This window comes from Acomys minous, assembly GCF_964271855.1.
Source record: "Acomys minous genome assembly, chromosome: 5".
Lineage (NCBI taxonomy): Eukaryota > Metazoa > Chordata > Mammalia > Rodentia > Muridae > Acomys > Acomys minous.
The window spans coordinates 126,843,734-126,863,641 of record NC_140494.1 but is presented as its reverse complement, the minus strand read 5'-3'; the positions used below and the strand labels follow the sequence as shown (position 1 = coordinate 126,863,641).

At 47.4% G+C, this 19,908-nt stretch overlaps 1 long non-coding RNA gene across 1 annotated transcript; it reads right to left on the bottom strand.

Annotated features, from left to right (window-relative positions):
* Positions 1-7,059: 7,059 nt before the first annotated feature.
* On the bottom strand, positions 7,060-7,877 carry LOC311597120. The gene is made up of 2 exons (XR_014779099.1): positions 7,679-7,877; positions 7,060-7,251 (listed from the first exon to the last, which is right to left on the bottom strand). It is a non-coding gene; the product is annotated as an uncharacterized lncRNA (long non-coding RNA).
* Between the last annotated feature and the right edge of the window lie 12,031 nt (positions 7,878-19,908).

Here is a 19,908-nt window from a genome sequence, read left to right as displayed (position 1 = left end):
TCGCTGATGCTTTGAGGAAGGGTCTTATCCCAGGCTGGCCTCCAACTCATTGTATACCTGAAGATGACCTTAAATTCCTTGGCCTCTATCTCCCAAATGTAATAGTGTGTCTTGATTTAAAAAATTATTGCAGATCTGGAAACTTCGCTCAGTTTCAAGACCATTTGCCTGGCATGCATAAAGCCCTGGGTTCAATCCCCAACAACTCATATAAAGTCAGCATGGTGGAGCACATCTGTAACTCCGAAGTTAAGGGCAAGCCCAAATGTGGTGGTGAACACCTTTAATCCTAGCACCCAGGAAGCAGAGGCAGGCAGATTTTTGTGAGTTCAAGGCCAGCCTGATCTACAGATCGAGTTCCAGGACAGCCAAGGCTACACAGAGAAACTCTGTCTCAAAAACAAAAAGTGGGGGGGGGGGGGTGGAGAAAAAAAAAAGAAGAAGAGGTTAAGGACAGGAAGAGGAGAACATATGCGTGGGAAGGCAGCAGGAACAGCAGGTGCTGTCTCAAGAGAAAAACAAGACTTGGGGTTTTTTTTGTTTTTTTGTTTTTTATGATTCCATCTGCTTATAGGGTGCACTGTGAGGTTAGGATAAAGGGACACAATATGGAAAGGTTAAATTATGCTAACAAGCATTCCCACCGCTGAGAATACCACTGCTTGAGGTGATAACACTTAAAATCCACTCTCAACAGTTTTCCATTATACAATATGCTATTAGAATCTACAGTTACCACTCTACACAATCTCTTAAAAAATATATGTACTTCACAGAAATACTCTTTGTAAATAAAGCTTTTGATGATTAGAAATATCAAAACATTAAGTACATAATGATTACGTGGGTTTCTTTTGTATCTCACTTCCATTAGCAGTTGCATCGTGACTATTCCCAGAGCATCAGGTGAATGGCTCACTGCATCTTTTCCAGGGTCCTGTCACTCCCCAGCCTTCAGCACTAAGCTTGGTACCCAGCAGGACCTGATAAATACGAGTTGACTGAATTAATTAGTAAGCCCTATCACAGCTCAATGTATCTTGTCTGGTGGCACACTGAGATTGATTCTGGCTTTGTCACGATTACAGATAATGCCGCGGTAAATGTTCTTTGATGAATCTCCTTATTGTTGTATTACGATGAACTCCTTGAGGTAGAACCACAAGACCAAAGGCTTTTTAGATATACATCATCAAATCGTCCCTCAGAAAAAGACGGTTCCATCCCCCAATCTCCTTGCTAGCATTTCCTTCCATTCCTAGCTTTCACTCCTTCGTTTCCTTGAAAACAAACAAAAAACTGATAAAGACATTTTCCCTTTCGGACTGAAGCTAATACTGACAAGATATTTTAGAAGAGCGCTGTGCAGTTTGACTGAACAGAAGCAATGTTTGAGTGTTCTGTTTCTGTGTTGTATTAAAGTGTACTCACCAGTCATTTATCTAGAGGGGAAAGGTTGCTGAAGCCACTGTTAAGCCTCTTGTGTTTCTTGGGCATGCTCTGCTTTCCAAGTTTAGTAAGGGGAAGCAAATATTTGTCTTCTGTTTTTACTTGAGAGAGAGTGAGCCGAGAGTGGCGGTCACATATCCATTGTGGGACGAAGGGAGTGGAGAGCCGGCTGGTAAGGATGGAGACTGCAGCCTGAGCGTCTGGAGCAGCAGGCTAAATGCTCAACAGCAGCTCAGGACCCAGAAGTGTAGTGTTAAAGTCGGGGAACGGGAAACTTACTAAAATGAAGCGACACTTGGGAGGTGGAGGCAGGAGGGTCAGGAGTTCAGTCATCTTCTGGCTACTAAAAAGGTTATGGGCGGGGTGGGGGTGGGTGGGGCGTGGGGCTGGAGAGTTGGCTCAGTGCTTACGATCACTCTCAAAGTGGACCAGGATTCAGTTCCCATCACCCACTCTGCGATCCTCTTTAGTTCCCAACACCCACATGATGGTTCACAGTCGGCATCCTCTTCTGACCTCCATGGGTACCAGGCACGCATGTGGTACACGTACACGCATGCAGGCAAAGCACTCACAAATATAAGATGAAAATAAAGTAGAGGCTAGCCTGGAATACATCAGACCCCGTAAATAAATAAATAAATAAATAAATAAACAAATAAGTGATACCCACAGAAAACCTCGGAACACTTCCTAAACGGGAAGGAAAGTTGTGCCAGGACATAAAATGTAAGACAAAGGGGCATAAGTGATGGCTCAGTCAGTAAAGTGGCCTGGCCTCCACGCCAGCGTGAGGATCTGAACTCAGATTTCCGCACACAAGCTGTCAGGCTCTGGAAAGGCTGAGACAAGAGGACTCTTGGGGGCCTGCTGGCCAGCCAGGCAATCAGCAAGCTGCAGATTCAGTGAGCAATGCACGGTCTCAAAACATAAGGTAGAGAGGGTAATCAAAGAAGACAGCTGACAGAAGCGCACATGCCTGCATGTGTGCACAAGAGCGGTGAGGTGATCGTCCAATGATGCACATAAGGTGTCACACACTGAGCCATGCAAGTGACCTGAGTCCATAAAAAGACAAAGGAGGGAAGAGTGGGGAAGACAGGAAGGGAGGAGTGTAAGGGAGTAAACGGAGGGAAGGACAGGGGTAGAAAGAGAGGAGAGAAGGAGAGAAGGAGAGAGGGACATGGGCGGGCTGTGGCACCCTGGACTCCAATTCTGAAAGACTGGATGGTGTCCAGGCCTGTCACACAATGACCACAGGTGTCAACACCCGTGTGGCGTTTCTCCTGTAAACTCTGACACATACAGCCCGTGGAAAGCTCTGCTTTGCAAAACAGGCTTTAGGTATGAGACATTTCATATAGACTGCTATAATACGACGAGCAGATGCAAACCATTTATAAAATTTACAAACAGCAAAGTCCTAAAGTAAGGACCTCCCCAGGACGGCCGGCTCGTCTTTGGCAGAATGCCTGCTTGAAGTTTCCTGGTATGGTCTCTTCTTCTTTGGAGCCTCGCTGCCTCTGCTAGATAGAAATTGTTTTAATAGACCCCAACTCAGCAACTCATTGTGCATTTTAGCAGGTCTCAGCCTTCCTAATGCTACCACCCTTTAATACAGTTGCTCATGTTGTGGTGACCCCCAACCATCAAATTATTTCTGTTGCTACTTCATAAATGTAATCTTGCAAGTCTGAGTCCCAGGGTCTGGTTTTCTGATGGTTGTGGCTTTGTTCCTGGGTGCCTTCCTGTGTCCACCATGGGGCTGGGGTGGGGGCTGCATGATTTAGATGTGTGAATATGTGTTAAGTCCCAGGGCCGTGATTAAAAACATGGGGGGCTGTAGAGATGGCTCAGTGGCTAAGAGCACTGTCTGCTCTTCCAAAGGACCCGTGTCCAATTTCCAGCACCCACGTGGTGGCTCACAACTGTCTGTATTTTCAGTTCCAGGGATTCTGACACCTTCATACCAATGCACACTGAATATAATTAAATAAAGTATTTTTTAAAAACCTGGTGGAGGTTAAAACCAAGCTAACGAGATGGCTCAGTGGTTTAGAGCACCGGCTTCTCTACTGAAGAACTGGGGTCCAGTTTCCAGCGTCCAAGCTGGGCGGCTCTCAAGCACCTGTAACTCCAGCTCTGGAAGGTCTAATGCCCTCTTCTGGCCTCTGTGGCCCTCCCCACACACCACACTTAAAAAAACTTAAAAACAAACAAACAAACAAACAGCCCATGTCCATTAGGAGGTGTCTACAATGCAAAGAGTGACCTTTTTTTTTTAAACGTAACAAGTCTTTTGCCTTGAACTCCCCCCAAACACCTGTTTATTTATTTAGCCGTGTACTTGTGATTTACAGATGCAGCTGAGTTAGTAAAACATGTGGCTCACCTGCACTGAGCCCTGGGGTTCATTTCCAGCACCTCTTAAAAACCAGGCCTGGTGGTGCATGTTTATAATCGCAGGACTCATGAAGAGTAGGCAGGAGAATCAGAACTTCAGGGGCATGCTTGGTATTGTGCTGAGTGTGAGGCCTGCTTGGGCTAGGTGAGACCCTGTCGAGAGAGGGGACAGGAGGGAGGGAGGGAGGGAGGGAAGGAAGGAAGGCGAGGAGAGAAATATGAAGTGCTTTCCATGTCTTTGGCACAGTGATAGATATTAGAAATACATCTTATTAAATGACTTGGCAGTGTTTGGTAGGAGGCCCTTAATATTAAGGACTTTTAACTAAAACACCTGTCTATGGAGCCAAAGAGATGGCTGTCTGTCTATTATTTATGTCTGCCTATCACCTATCTATTTGCTTTATGACCAGGACACCCAAGTAGTCATTCATCATCGCACATCGTGTCACTTTGTCCCATCAGAGCTTGGCTTCTTCTTGCTCCAAGGTCCCCCTGTCCCGTTTCCGTACCTTATCTCTGCTCTGTCCTTAACTCTTCTGGATGAACACATCCTCTCATGCTTTACTATTGGAGCGTCCTGGTGTTGTTGTTGTTGTTGTCCTAGTGGTTGTATTTAGTCTTACTATGCTTCTCTGGAATCTGAGAGCAACAACAACAACAACAACAACAACATTACAGGCATCTGCTTCCTCTTCATCCTTCGTCTACAGCCTCTTCACAATTTGGACTTCATCATCCTGTCTTAAGAGAATCCAAAGTCTCAATCCTCCAGGTGTCTCTATTATTTCCTGCTGTTTGTGGAGAGCGCAGCAGTGTGTGGGTGTATGCACACACACTTTTGTCACTCTCAACTTTTCTTCTTCTTCTCCATACATTGTTTGTTATGTAGTCCACAGGCCAACTCTAGAAGAGCAATTACATAGGAAAATGGGGTAGACCAGGCTGAGACAAAGCAAGGCTGCTGTGACATCATCTGCAGGCAGCAATCTGCAGCGATGCCGGTGTTCCAGGGTCCCCTGAGGTCTAAGCCTCTCCTGGGGTCTACTTTGATCCCCCACTTTGTTGCTTTGCTCCTTCATGTCCTTCAGTCTCTGTTCACCCATTGCTCTTTCCCCTCCACTTCCTCAGTCACTTCCTGGGAGACCCTTGGCAGCCTCTGTTCCTACGCTCACCTTGGCTCTGTGTCTCTTTCCCGTGCGAGGCCCTTGGCAGCCTCTGTTCCCACGCCCACCTTGGCTCTGTGTCTCTTTCCCGTGCTTGGCTCTGCGCTATCACAGTGTATTATGTTGGTCCTGATGCAGCCACACTTCTCCAGGCTACAAAAAAGAGTGGCTGGAAGGGACCGTGGTGGAGTATAGAGCAGTCTTTTTTTTTTAATTTTTACATATACATTTATATTATTATGCATGTATACAATAAACTACCTGTAGTGAGAAGAACCATGAAACAAAGAGGAATTATATAAATGTTACAGTCATAGTGACTTGGCTATCTGTATTTGGCAGCCTTGAAGAAGCCTATCTTGCTGTGTCTAAAATTCTGAATGTAAATCAGTATCTATCATACCTCATTTCTATCAACTTAAAATATCTTTCTAGACCTAAAACACCTTAACCCCTAAACAACTAAGCTTAATTGTAAAACTAAACTATCTGCTTTTAAACCCCATCAGAGACTCGAGAAGGAATAAAATTAATCCCCTGAGTACACAGGAAGTGCAGGTTCTCATTTAGAGAGAAAACAAGGTCGGACTCAGAGCTGTCTCTCTTTTCCTTTTATCTTTCATTCTTAGGTTTGGAGATATTGGGGAATATAGAAATATATAAGGATGATAGGACAAAAAGTAGATTAGTGAATCTACTCCCCAACTTAGTGCCTTAACTGTTATTCACAAGATTATTTTTAATTCACTGGTATAGAATTTTGCATATAAATGCAAAATAGGTTTAATTTTTGATACATTGGTATAGAATCAAAATTTAAGATTATTCTTCACACACACACTATATATATGTATATGTATGTGTATATATATATATATACTCTAACATGAAGTATTGTACCCATACAACTCAATTATAACAAAAGGTTTCCTCCCAGTGCTTAGAGCAGTCCTTAAAGGGCATCTCACTCAGAACAGCAGGCAGCACACTGCTTGGCGCAGACCAGCCTCTGCCTCATGGTGAGCAGGTGCTCACGGGCTGAGCAGGCACGTTCTGACCAAACATGGAACTTGCTGTGTTGGCTTGAATGAAAGTGTTCCCCATGAGCTCATGCATTTGAACACTTGGTCTCACTGTTGGGGGAAGTTACGGAACTTTCCTGACAAGGAGGCAGATGACTGGAGAAAGTATGTCGCACATGCTGGGCGACAGGATGTGCTTTGAGAGTTTGTAGCCTCACCCCACCTCCAGCTTGCTCTTTCTGCTTTCCACACATGGTTGAAGGTACGGTCTCTCAGTTTCTTGTTCTGGCTGCCTGCTTCCATGTCATATCCACTATTATAGACACTTCCTTTAGAACCATAAGCCAAACAAACAAACAAACCCCCCCCCCCCAAAAAAAAACCCAAACTCTTTGCTAAGTTGCCTCTAGTAATAGCATTTTTATCATATTAAAACAAAAGCATGGGCTGGAGAGATGACTCAGTGGTTAAGAGCACATACTATTTTTCCTGAGGACCCGAGTTCGATTTCCAGTGCCGACATTAGGCAGCTTGTAACTGCTGCTTCTAACCCCAGCTCCAGGGGATTCTGCTGACAAAATAAGCCAATTCAAGTCAAATTAAAGTATATAAAGTCAGGTTTCCTGGGGGGAAGCTCACTGGTCCCAAAGGAACAGGGCCAGGGAAGCCATGCAAAGGCAGACAGAAAAAGGGGGGATACAGAGAGAGAGAAAGCAGGCTCATGCAGAGAGAAAGGAGAGAGGAAATGGGGGGGGGGGGAGAGGGAGAGGCTGGGAAGTTCAGGTAGGGACTGAGGGAAGCTAGTATACTTTGGTATGTTAAATCCGCACCTCAGCGGTTTGTCCAGGGTCTAAATTCCAACACTGACACCTCTGACCTCTCTGGGTACCTGCATTCATGTGCATACTCCACCCCAACAACAACAACAACAACAACAACAACAACAACAACAACAAAAAGTGCCCTTGCCTTCAGAGTACAGAAAAATGCAGACATATTCACAGGGTAATAGGCTATGCTTTGTAGTTTTACATTTTTTATTACATTTATTTATTGTGGGGAAAGAGGTGTGGAGGTCAGAGGACAGCTTTCAGGAGTTGATTTTCTCCTTACACCATGTGGGTCTCTGGGATGATGCGCTGGTCATCAGCCTTGCCCACGGGGCCATCCTTCCAGGTCATTCCCAGGATGCTTCAGGTGATACTTGAGACCTGCAGGGTTGTAAGGAGCCAGATCTTAGGTGACACTCAGTGGGTAGGGTGTGCCTCGGAACACTAGCTGTGGAGGTCTCTGTACCCTCATTACCTGGGTCTCCAGGAAGAGATGATGTAAACTTGGAACCCCCTAGAACAGGGATAGCCTGGGCACTGGGATGGGAAGAGAAGGGAGCCTTGGCTTAATGACAGATGCAAGTCTGACTGCCCAGCACTATGCCTGCCTCCTTCCCTCCCACCTCCAGGCCTCCCAGACCCTCTGTGCAGTCTGGAATGTTCATCTGCATGGAGACCTCACCCAGAGAAGATGGCTCCCATCTCCTTAGCATTCTCAAAAGGGAATAAGCATAATTAATTCCAGGTTGGGGGAGAAATGTTTTTATTTTCTTATAGATACAGGTTCCATTACACATCAGAACCTTACTATTTTGAAGCTTCATGATGATATTTTTTGGTCAGTTTGAGCACAGAAATTCCAGTTCAAAAAATTCTGACACCAAAGGCACATTTTCTTTTCAGAGAAATTCTGCAATCGAGGTTATTCCCTTCTCTCATGAGTGCTAGCTTCAGAACATCCTCTCTTCCAAGCCTCTGATGAATTGCGGAGTCATGAATATTCAGGCAGCATCAGCCAATGGGTGAAAACAGAGTGATGGTTAATACCCATGGCGGCTATGACAGGGTCTAGGGTTGTCACCTCGGAGACAAGTGTCCACACAGGCCTGAGGAGCATTATCCACCTTAGGCTAACTGAGGTGGGAAGACTCACCCTGAATGTGGACAGGCCCCTTTGTGAGGTCCTGGGATCCTGGACTGAACAGGACAAAGTGAGGTGAGCACCAGTGTTCCTTGCTGTCTGCTATGACCATGGATGCAGTGTGACCAGTTGCCTCAAGCTCCTGCTGCCCTGACTTCCCAGCGCAGAGGACTGAACCCTCAAACCGTGCGTCACAATAAACACCTTCCTCTTACTTTGCTTTTGTTAGGCTATTTTATCACAGCAATGGGAAAAGTAACTGACACAGCATCTGGCTAAAAAGCTCATGACAGAGGTCTGGGGTGAGGGGATGGCAGCGCACACCTTTAATCCCAGCACTTGGGAGGCAGAGGCAGGTTGATGTCTGAGTTTGAGGCCAGCCTCATTTTCATTGGGAGTTCCAGATCAACTAAGACTACATAATGAGACCCAGTCTTTAAAACATCAACAAATTTATGAGAATGTTGCAATGGAAAGCATCAGAGGATGCCTCCTGAGTGTACTGGGTTAACAGAGCCACTTTGAGCCAGGTGGTGGTGGTGCATGCCTTTAATTCCAGCACTAGAGAAGGAGAGGTGGGCAGATCTCTGTAAGTTTGAGGCTAGCCTGGTCTATAGAGCTAGTTCAAGGACAGCCAGGGCTTCTCTCTCTCTCTCTCTCTCTCTCTCTCTCTCTCTCTCTCTCTCTCTCTCTCTCTCTTCTGGAAAGGTTGTCACCCTGGTATTATATGCTCCTGATGTGACAGAGAGAAGAAGATCTTAAGTATCCTTGCCTCGAAGTGAATGAACTTCAAGTTTACACAGGAAGATGGAGAACCAAGCTAAATCATACCATAACCCAGCAGCCTAGGTCTAGGATACAGAACATCCACATGATAGTGAGAGGCTTCCTTTAGGTCAAAGTTGTACAAAAAGAAATGAAAATGGGCTGCCCTAGGTGGTTAGATAAAAAAAGACTTAAGAGACCGCCAACAGGGCAGGGAGTGTATGCAGCTCAGTCAGTGGAATATGTGCTTTGAAGCCTGGGCACCTGGTTTCATGTCCTGCAGCACATACGCCAGACACAGTGGTGCACGCCTGTAAACCCAGAACTTGGGAGATGGAGGTGGAAGACTCAGAAATTCAAGGTCATCCATAACTACATAGTGACTTTAAGTAAAGCCAGCCTGGGATACATGAGAGCCATCTAGAAGAAAGAAAGAAAGACAGGAAAGAAGAAAAGGAATTGCGGAAACATCTAATGTTTGACATTTAAAAAATAATTTAGGGGTGCTACAGCGTCACACATGAACAGAGTGAAAGTTACCCAACAAGGCAATTTACCTTTGCAAAGGGGTGGCAATGACCCAAACCCTTAGAGCAAGCGCTCTGTGGCAGCAGCTCCTTTTGTTTTTTCCCTAAAGTGGAGAGACATCCCAGGCTCGCACTCCAACTTGATTGGCTAATTCATACTTGGTGCAAGGAGGAAGGTGTGATACAGAGCCACGCCCCAGGAAGCATCAAGGGCTGGGGTAAACAGGCATGGATAGGGGGTTTCGTGAGGTAGGGGAGGCATATAGAATATCAGCCTTCAATGGCTACGCAGCTTTGAAAAAAACAAAAGACTTTCACAGGGGATACACAAGGAATATGTTTGGTGGTAGAGGGCGAAATGAGATTTAAAAAGGACACTCAGCCAGGTGTGGTGGTGTACACCTGCAATCTCAGCACTTGGGATAGTGAGGCAGGAGGATTGCAAATTTGAGGCTATCCTGATTTACCTTAATGAATTCTGAGTCAGCCTGAGCTACATAGGGAGACTTGTTTAAAAACACAAAAGAAAACAAAACAGAACAAAAATCGAGGTCATGAACAAATAATGAAAAAATAAAAGGTATGTGAGTTGAGTTGTGGTATTTTGAGATTGTTGAAGTTGGGTGATTGGGTTCATTTTTACAATTTTATGTTTTACAATTCTGTTTACTTTTGTTATACATTTCCAGAATTTCATAGCAGCATATTGAAAATAAAGTCTTCCCATAGAGAAATAGTAATAGAGAAAAAGTAATTATAATAGAAATAAGGGGATAGGAGACCTTAATTCTGTTCCTAGGAACCATGTGAGGCAGCTCCATCCCTTTATAACTTTAGCTTTAGTAGATCTGGCATCTGCAAGTAGAGAGGTCTCACCATTTGTGGAAAAAAGTGAACCATGTCTGTGTTTATATATGCACAGACTGTGCTCGAAGGGCACTCAAGAAGCTGGTTAAAAGAACAGCACTGTCTTGAACTAATTAATCACAGCACTCAGGAGGCAGAGTCAGGTAGATCTGGTCCACATAGCAAATTCCAGGACAGACAGAGCTACATAATAGAAAGACCTGAATCAGAAAGAAAGAAAGGAAGGAAGGAAGGAAGGAAGAAAATAGAAAGATAGAAAGAAAGAGAAGGGAGGGGAGAGAAAGGGAGGGAAAGGAAAGGAAAGGAAAGGAAAGGAAAGGAAAGGAAAGGAAAAGAAGCAGAGACAAGAAAATCTCTGTGAGTTTGAGGTCAGCCTGGTCTATACATCCAGGACAGCTAAGGCTACACAGAGAAACTCTTTGTCTTGGAAAAAAGAAAGAAAGGAAGGAAGGAAGGAAGGAAGGAAGGAAGGAAGGAAGGAAGGAAGAGAGGAAGAGTTCTAGAGAAAGGACCTAGCAGCTGGGGATACAGCAAACGTTCTTAGTATTTTGTTGCGTCTGAATTTGAGCTGACGGCCCCTCACACAGGCAAGCACTCTTCCACTGAGTAAATGTCTAGCCCTTAAGCACTTTTCCAGCAGGTGGGGGAATACAAAAGGAAAGACAATAGTTTTACAAAGTTACTCTCTTGTGAGTATGTTCATTTTATTTTATTTTATTATTATTATTTTTTTAAGCTTTCTGGTGTTTTTGTCATTTACCTGTGAGTTGCAAACAGTATTTGAGGGCCGTCTTCAGCTGAGTTATTTGTCAACATGACAGTACTGTGCGTGCTGCATCTTAGGGCATAAAGTGAAAGGGTCAGAGCTGGAGAATTGGCTCAGCACTTCCTGCTCCTGCAGAGGGCCACAGTGCCACATGGCAGCTCACACAAACCTGACACTACAGTTCCAGAGTATCTGATGCCCTCTTCCTGACTCTGCTAGCATTGCAATGTATGTGATGCATGCGTGCAGGCATGTGTGTGGTGCGTGTGCATGCGTGCAGGCATGTGTGTGGTGCGTGTGCATGTGTGCAGGCATGTGTGTGGTATGTGATGCATGCGTGCAGGCATGTGTGTGGTATGTGATGCATGCGTGCAGGCATGTGTGTGGTGTGTATAAAGTAAATAAGCTGATGAGCCAGGCATTCTTCAGTATCAAAGCAAGGTTTCGTGGAATCCACCAGCGTTTTACTTTTCATTTTAGGCATCAGAGCAATGGGCCTTGCTATGACTAGTTCCTTTTTTCTCCTTCTTTCAATTCTTTCTGAAATGTATCTGGCTGCAGGGCGTGGTGGTGCACACCTTTAATCTCAACACTTGGGAGGCAGAGGCTGGGGAACCTCCTGAGGTTGAGGCCAGCCTGGTCTACACAGAGAGCCTCTTTCTCAAAAACAGAATAAAGTTGAGAGCGGATGGATTCAAAATTCATGGAGAGGCCTGGAGTCTGGGGGAGCGGTGGAAAGTCAGGGGTAGGTCTGGGGAGACTGGAGTCTGGGGGAGCGGTGGAAAGTCAGGGGTAGGTCTGGGGAGAGTCAGGGAGGGATGTGGGGTAAATATGATCAAAGTGCATTGCATACAGGTTTGGAATTGCCAAGGAATTAATAAAATTATGTTTTAAAAAGAAGTGCATGCTCAAAATGAATAAGTAAATTACTAGAGTGGATCTGTCCTCTTATCCTCGGCTGTGCTTTTCAAGATTGTGCAGCAGGTCAACTTAACACACTTTGCAAAGGCAGTTGTGGATTCTGGCTGCTGTGTGAAACTCTGAGTTTGTGACAGCAAAGCCAGCAAGACCTAAAAGGTTTGAGAAAAGATGAAGAACCCGAAAGTCTCAGAAGCAATGGTGCTCTAGAAGGTGAGCCTGAGGGGGAGGACAAGCCCACTATAGCTGTGGCGGAGTCCAGGTGCTCCCAGTCAGGTCTGGCCCGAGTGGCGAGTGGTGGAAATCAGAACACCGGGCCCTCAGCTCGCCCTTTGTGCTCAGGGCTGGCCCTCTGAGAAAGAATGGTATCTCAGAACGTCCTAAGCCCCTGAAGCCTGCAACTTGGAGGGGAGGGGTGAGATGAAAGGAGACATTAAAGTCTACACAGCTGGTCTGGACCCCGGTGAGCTTCTCTAATCTCAGAAGGGAGCCTCAGCGCGCCAAGAAGAGGTTACTGCTTTTATTCTGGGAGGGAGCCTGTCTTGCTCATAATGGATGTAGCAAACTGACTTAAAGAAATAGGCAAACAGTAATGGTACTGGGGGTGTGTCTGAAACAGTCCGGAACTACTGGTTGTCACCCCAAAGTTGTACTAAAAGTACCTATGTGGTTTTTGCTTCTATTCCTTTACATTTTCCAGTTGGTGTCTTAATTTCTAAAGTGGGAAATAATTGATGACCTACATATAATCTAACCATCTTATTTTGTTTGCAACAAATCCATTCCATTAAAGGTGGACTTTGAAGGATATTTTCTACATACCAATACACTTTTTTTTAAAATTAAAGTTGATCTGATTCTAAACACTAGGCTTGGCTCACATTCACAGAACTCTTTCTGCCTTTGTCTTCTGATGCTGGGATTATAAAAATCACTTTTTTTTTTTAAGTCTGAACCACAATGTCTTTGTATTGTAGGATGTTTCAAGGAAACATGTTAATAACACTTGAGGGGGGGGTTAGTATGCTCCAGGTGTGGTGGTACATACCTTTAATCTCATCACTCCAGAGGCCATAAGATCTCTGTGAGTTCAAGATCAGACTGGTCTATATAGCCAATTCAAGGCTACTGGGCTTACATGGCTAGTTTGGGCCAGCAAGGGCTATGCAATGAGGCCTTGTCTTTAAAAATACCTACCAAACAACCAACAACCAACAGCCCAGGGAGCTGGGAAGACGGCTCTGTGGTTGAGGGTGTAAACGGCTCCTGCAGAGGAGCCAGGTGAGGCAGCTCCATCCCTCTATAACTTTAGCTCAGTAGATCAGGCAGCTGCAATCATTATATGCACAGGCCCACAGACCGACACACACAATTAAAAATAAAGCAAAATTTAAAATCCCAAGTGTCTAAAGACACACTAAGGTTACATACTTAACAATTGCTAATTCATCTACAACTTTCAGGAGTCAGTTCTTACCTCCCATCTTTTTGTTTTGTTTTGTTTTGTTTTGAGACAGGGTCTCTGTATGTAGCCCTGGCTGTCCTGGAGTTGCTTTGTAGACCAGATTAGCCTCAAACTCACAGAGATCTGCCTGCCCCTGCCTTCTGAGTGCTGGAGTCAAAGGCGTGAGCCTCCCGTCTCTGAGGCAGGCTTTGTCTTGTTTCTCCGCTGTGTACTCAAGGCTAGCTAGCCCAGAGATCTTCCGGGTGGGTCTCCTGTCTCCCATGTCTGCCTCCAATCTCACTACAGTCTTGCTAGAACTAAAAACAAGCAAGCAAACACCTCCGTAGCAAGCCTCAAGCTAACCAAGACTATAGAGTAAGTCAATAAAGAGCATGACCACTCCCAGGTTTGCTTGAGGAGAAAGGTTTTACTGTAGGTAGGAGGGAAAGCACAGCTAGAGGCATCTGAAAGTGTCCATATTGAACGCGCAACAGAGCGGACCAGGCCATGAGAGGAAAGAAAGACCGTGAGAGTGGGGTGGGGGTGGGACAAGCAGGCTGAGAGAGGAGCCATGGACCAAGGAGACAAGAAAGTGAGAGCCTGTGGGAATCAAGAGAGCCATATAGCTGAAAGAGCTTTATAGCAAAGAGGAGGTGAGGAAAGGGAGGCCCCGCCGAGTTTGGGGTGGGGGTGGGGGATTAGAAGTGCTGGGAGGAGACACAGGTACATGGTGAGACTGGTCCCTGCTTCTTTGAGACCTAACAAGTAGCATGGATTTCTAACCGCTGACCTATCTCCTTAGACCTCAGCCACTTTTTTTTTTTTTTTTTTTAAAGACAGGGGTTTTCTGTGTAACAGCCCTGGCTGTCCTAGACTAGCTTTGTAAACCAAGCTGGCCTCAAACTCCCGGCTCCATCACCTGCTATTTTAAAAAGAGTAAAGTTACTGGGTTTAGCCAGGACTACATGGTAAGTAAGACCCTGTCTTACAAACCAAGTAGTAGACACAGAGGCTCGCGTTATGGAACGAGAATTTATCAAGCACCTATTGTGCACTAAACTGCTTTCAGGCAAGGATGTAGCGCACCCCTTGGTCTCTGAGCTTGCCCTCACTGCTAGGGCAGGGCTCTGTGGAGATACTTTAGAGAAAGATGTATTAAATGACGGAAATATTAAAATCCAGGTCCGGGGAAAGACAAATCAAGCAGCTTTGAGATGCCAGATGGAGCCGGGCATGGTGGTGCACGCCTTTAATCCCAGCACTCGGGAGGCAGAGGCAAGTGGGTCTCTGTGAGTTCGAGGCCAGCCTGCTCTACAAAGTGAATCTAGGACACGCAGGGCTACACAGAGAAACCCGGTGTAAAAGGGGGAGCAGGGAGACGCTTAAAGTGGGTGATGGGAGACAGAAGTGGCTTTAGTTGTAACCAGTTTACCACCATTCTTTCTTCTTATAGAAACCTGGATTTTGGACTACACAACTATGGTTTTTATTTTCAGTAAACCAAGGGGTAATTTGGCAAGCCTCAATTTAGTGGGCTTCTTACCAGGCCATTACTGAAATCAAATATTTGCTTTTGAATGTCCTGTGAGGTGGCTTGCCACCTCTATTCCTCTAGCCTAGCCGATGTCAAATGAGATGTGGGAAACAGGAGTGTTTATCCATGCAGCTGGGAAAAATCTGTCCTGCAGCAGCTTTTAGGACTGCGTCAAGTGGCCTGGTAATTTGTTTTCTGATTGCAGGTTCTGATTTATAAAGTGTATTCTGACCAAGGGAGCACGATACAATGCTTTACTCTAAGACCTCGGCTCTCAACCTTCCTAGTGCTGGGGCCCTTTAATAAGAGTTCCTCACGTTGTGTTGACCTCGGACCATAACATTACTTTTGTTACTACTTTGTAAACAGATTTTTAAACCAGATTATTTGCTACTGTTACGAATCGTAAATATCGGTTCTCCGACAAGTAGGCTGAGGAACACTGCTCTAAGATTAAGCTGTGTTCAAGTTATGTCCAGGCTTATTCAAGGTCTCAAAGGACTCCTTGAAGATATTGGGTGTACAGGGAAGGCAATTTCAAGCTGACAAGACACTAATGGTGCTACAGCTGCATTTGAGGAACCGATGACATCTGCTATCTACTTCTTGGGAAGAGGGGTTCTATCCTGACCATTCTACTCTGGGCTGGGGGGAAAACCCCACTTAAGCCTTTTCCTATTAATTGTCAAAATTACAAATAAAAGTAGAACTAAGCAGAAAGAGGAAAAACCACCCATAATTTCACCAGCCACTGGAGCACAAGGATGAACACTTCGGTTAGTTTATTCAACCTGTCTTCTCTGCATTTCTCTATACGTCAAAAATTTAAAGAAGAGATTTTGTGATTTGTTCTCCTGCCCCCCTTTACGCGGTTACCTAACTTTCACACTGTATCCTGCCACCCCATCATTCCTCAGCTCCTGTACATGCGAAGGATGCATAACTGACTTTATTCCATGGCATGATAGTAGAAGACATGAATGAGTGGATGGATGGATGGATGGATGGATGGATGGATGGATGGATGGATGAAGCAAACCAACCAGCCGGGTGTGATGGCGCAGGTCTTTAGTCCCTGCAGAGGCAGGCGGATTATCTTGAGTTTGGGGCCAGCCTGGTCTATACAATATGACGCTGTCTAGGAAAAAAAAATCAGTGCAATAGGCACACCCCTTTTGCTATCCGCCTTCCTAGGAGTCACTTCCTTAATCCTAGTGACCTGAAATCCGTCCCGCCACCCGCGGGGCTGGATCCACACCTGGTAACCTCCAGGGTCCGGCCAGTGGTCCGGGGAGAGACGCCGGGAGGACTCAGAGGCCCCACGGCAGCATCAGACGCCCGGTCCCCATGCCGCCTCCTCCCTCACCAGAGCGGAGCCCAGCTTCTGGCGCAGCCGGGGGGTGTCACTTGCATCTCTCCCACCCCGGCCTCGCCACAGCTCCGCGCGCGCCCCCGTCCCGCGCCGGGGGTGAGGACACCTAGGAGCCGGGTGGCGAGCTCAGCCGCGCCGTCCCCCAGTGATGACGCGCTTCCTGCCCTCCCGGCGCTCGCGGGCCGTGCGCTCGCGCTCGCCCTCGGCTCCGGTTCCGCGCCCGGAGCCAGCGGCGGCGGCGGCGGCGGCGGCAGTGGCGGCGCAGCGGGAGCGGAGCGGGCTGCACTCCGGGGCTGGCGCTCCGCAATGAGACAGTAGCTGCATCCCCGCGGTAAGGCGCGGCGCGTGGCGCTGCCCTGCTCTCCAGCCTGCATGCTTGCTGCAGGGATTTTGAGTGCCTTTTCCCTCCCCTCTCCAGAAGGAATATGTGGGTGGTTTTCTTCTCGGGTTTGCATCTCGTAAGTGATGTCAATGTAGAAAAAACCTGTCAAGCGCCTAGATTTCATCTCCTAGTGGGGGCTTTTTTTTTCTTTTTGCAAGAAAAAGAAAAATAAATGGCAACGAATGCACCTGTCTGTTGCACATGTAGGTTTCGCCGCACATAACCCGGGTGCCGGGGTTTGCAAATAGTCTTCCAGCCTGAGCCGGAGAGCTAATCCTTAGCCTTAGGCAGCTGGTCCTCTCCTGGTCTCCCTCCTCGGGTTTCCGGTAACAGGGTCGGAAAAGCGGCCCGGTCTGCACCGACGGGCCCCCTGGACCCCGGCCGGGCCCCCGGCGCCAACAGAGTTGGCGGAGGGCAAAGCGGCTTCATTCCAGCACTGGCTGCCCCGACTTCCAGCGCCACTTTGCAAACAAGTCTCCCGCCCCAGCTCGCGGAGAAAGACACCCGGGGCTGCATCTCAGCGCCCGACTCCGAGACCTGCGGCTTGCACGACTCCCCCTTTCCCTGGCCGTCTCCAGACCAGTCAGCTGCTGGTCGCTGACCGCTCCGGGAAAAGCGCGGGGCGGAGAGCGAGGGCTGGGTTTGGACCCAGCGCCGCGGCCTCTAGTCTCTTTTCCTGACCCCAAGGAGCTGAGATTTCGCGCCGGCGGGGATCGGGAGGGACCTGGAGACAGGCAATTCGGGGCCCAAAGAACGACGTACGAGGGCGCCATATTTTCAGAGGGGTTTACAGAGGCTAAGGGGGCGCCCACTTTCTGGAGCCCCCGGGGGAGGCCGGAGCGGTTGTCGCTGGGAAAGTTTGCGCGCCCGGGCGAGCTAGGAGGCGGCTGTCCCCACAAGGGCGCGCAGACTGCAGCGCGTCGTCCAGGCCGGGTTTGGGTGGGAAGAGCGGAGCAGGGGACCGAAACACGCGACTCGCGGGTGTCACGGTGCAGGGGAGTCGTAGCGTTTGGGGGCGCGAGGCGCAGAGCACACGCCCCTCTTTTCCCCAGGCCTCTGCCGCCAGCGCTCCGCGGGAGCTGCGCGCACAGCCGCTCCCCGGCCCTGCGCACGTTGCAGAACGTTTCCATCAGTACCCCCTCCCCCCTCTCCAGCATCGGGGCTCGTGCGGTGCTCCACCTGGCGCGCAGCTCACTCTCGACTGGAGAGGAAGTGATTAGGTGCGTAGATGGGGCAAAGGCTTGTGTGGAACAGCCTAAAGCCTCCTGTCGGTTTCTGGCTTCTGGCTTCTGGAGGCGAGGAAGAGTAGCACCCCGCGGCTGCACGCTCGGCTCTCGCTGTGGCGCGAGCCGGTAGAGGAAAGGGGGGCGTTTCCCGAAGTCCGGGCTTCAGGTGACACGTGGGAAAACTTGTCTTGCTGCTGGCTATAGGGCAGAGATGGAGGGAAGGGAGGTCGGCTTAAGGAAAGCTAAGTTTGGGTTATTACCAGAGAACGGGAGAGGAGTGAGCTGAAGTGTTTGGTGTTGTAGGGGGGACACAAAGATAGAAGAGCAGGATGGTGTTCCGGGAGGAAGCGCACTCCTAAATACACATAACAGTTTTGATTCTCATAGCCCCCGGGCGAGGGAATTGCCACTCACTATTTTCTAGCTCCTGGATGTCGTGACATTTTAGAAGTGGGGGAATGAATCTTTACTTTTGTAAATAGATAGTGACCTCTGCTTTGTAGTGAAGGGGCAGGGCAGAGTGTGTTTGCTGACCCGTGATTGGCTGAGTGCAGGAATGTGTTAGCTTTTCTTCTTGATGTCTTAATCAAACAGTGTCACAGTAGAGAGGTCATTCAGCACTTGGGGTCTTCATCATTGGAAGAGATTTCGGGAAGGACCGTGTGTGTGTGTGTGTGTGTGTGTGTGTGTGTGTGTGTGTGTGTCTGGGGAGAGCAGAGACTTTTTATCAGGGAGATGTGCCCCCCCCAACATCAGTCACAATGAATTTCATTACGTGCCTCCAGTGTGAAAGTTACCCTTGCAATTCACAAGGCTGTGTCTTCTTTGGTCCTCTCCACGGGGATCTCTGCAGAAAGTGAGAAGGAAGGCTGGGTGTGACCACTGGTTTTGAGAAGCGGGTATATGTGTTTATGCAGGAGTGCCTTTTCTCCCTTTTATTTGAGCACTAGAAGAGTAGAAAAGTCTGAGTTAGCAGTTGTCCAAAACTAGAATAGCTAGTATTGGGGGAGAATTAGCTGCTCAAAGTCCCCCTTTAAATTACTCCAAGCCGGGCGTGGTGGCGCACGCCTTTAATCCCAGCACTCTTGGGAGGCCGAGGCAGGCCGATTGCTGTGAGTTCGAGGCCAGCCTGGTCTACAGAGTGAGTCCAGGACAGCCAAGGCTACATAGAGAGACCTTGTCTCAAAAAACCAAAAACCAAATAAATAAATAAATGAATAAAATAAAAAAATCCAGACATAGATTAGAGGCGGCACACTGGGTGCCATGAGTGGAGAGTTCTTGGCCACTGTCTGCCCTGTGCCTTTGTGCCACTTTTCAGTTATGTAGGAAACACTGAGGGGTTGTGAGGGTCTCAGTTTTCCTGGCTTTGTGTTTCAGGCTTTCTGTCTCCAAGAGAGAAGTTAAAAAAAAAAAATCCAAACTTGATCTTCATGCGATGCTCTTCAGTACAGGTATAGGCTATGTGTGTGTTTAAAATGTACCTTATTCAGGCTTGTTTGCCAGTATGGTTCCCTACAAGGCATTTTGAGTTTATTTATTTTTATGTGCCATGTGCCTGCCACCTGTGTGCAGAGGCCAGAAGAGTGGGTTGGATCTCTTGGGAACTCTACTTATAGGTGGTTGTCAACCACAAAGTGGGTGCTGGGAACCAAGCCCCAAATCCTCTGAAAAAGCAGGAAGTACCTCCCCTGAGGAGCCGTGTCTGTATATGCACTGCATGTTATTTTTGCATAGCTTTTAAATGTGATGCATTGAGAAGAGCTTTTTAAACATTACATTTGTTTGTTTATCTATTTATTTATAGTTTTCTGGGGGCGGGATGCCCCCACCCTATGTAGAGGTGAGAGGCGTCAGCTTTTACTTTCTGGCTCCCTGGGACTGAATTCAGACCATTTGGCTTTGTGGCAAGTGCCCTTTAGCAGCCAACTGTGCCATCTCGGCAGCCCCAGAGATGCTTCCTTTCTTTATTATATGCCCTCTGGTATTTAATTTCAACTGGAGTACCTTAATATTTATTTAATTTTGTATGCCTCTTTCACCAGATATTATTAACAGGCTTTGCCTGGTTCTTACAAGCGTAACTTCATAGCTTG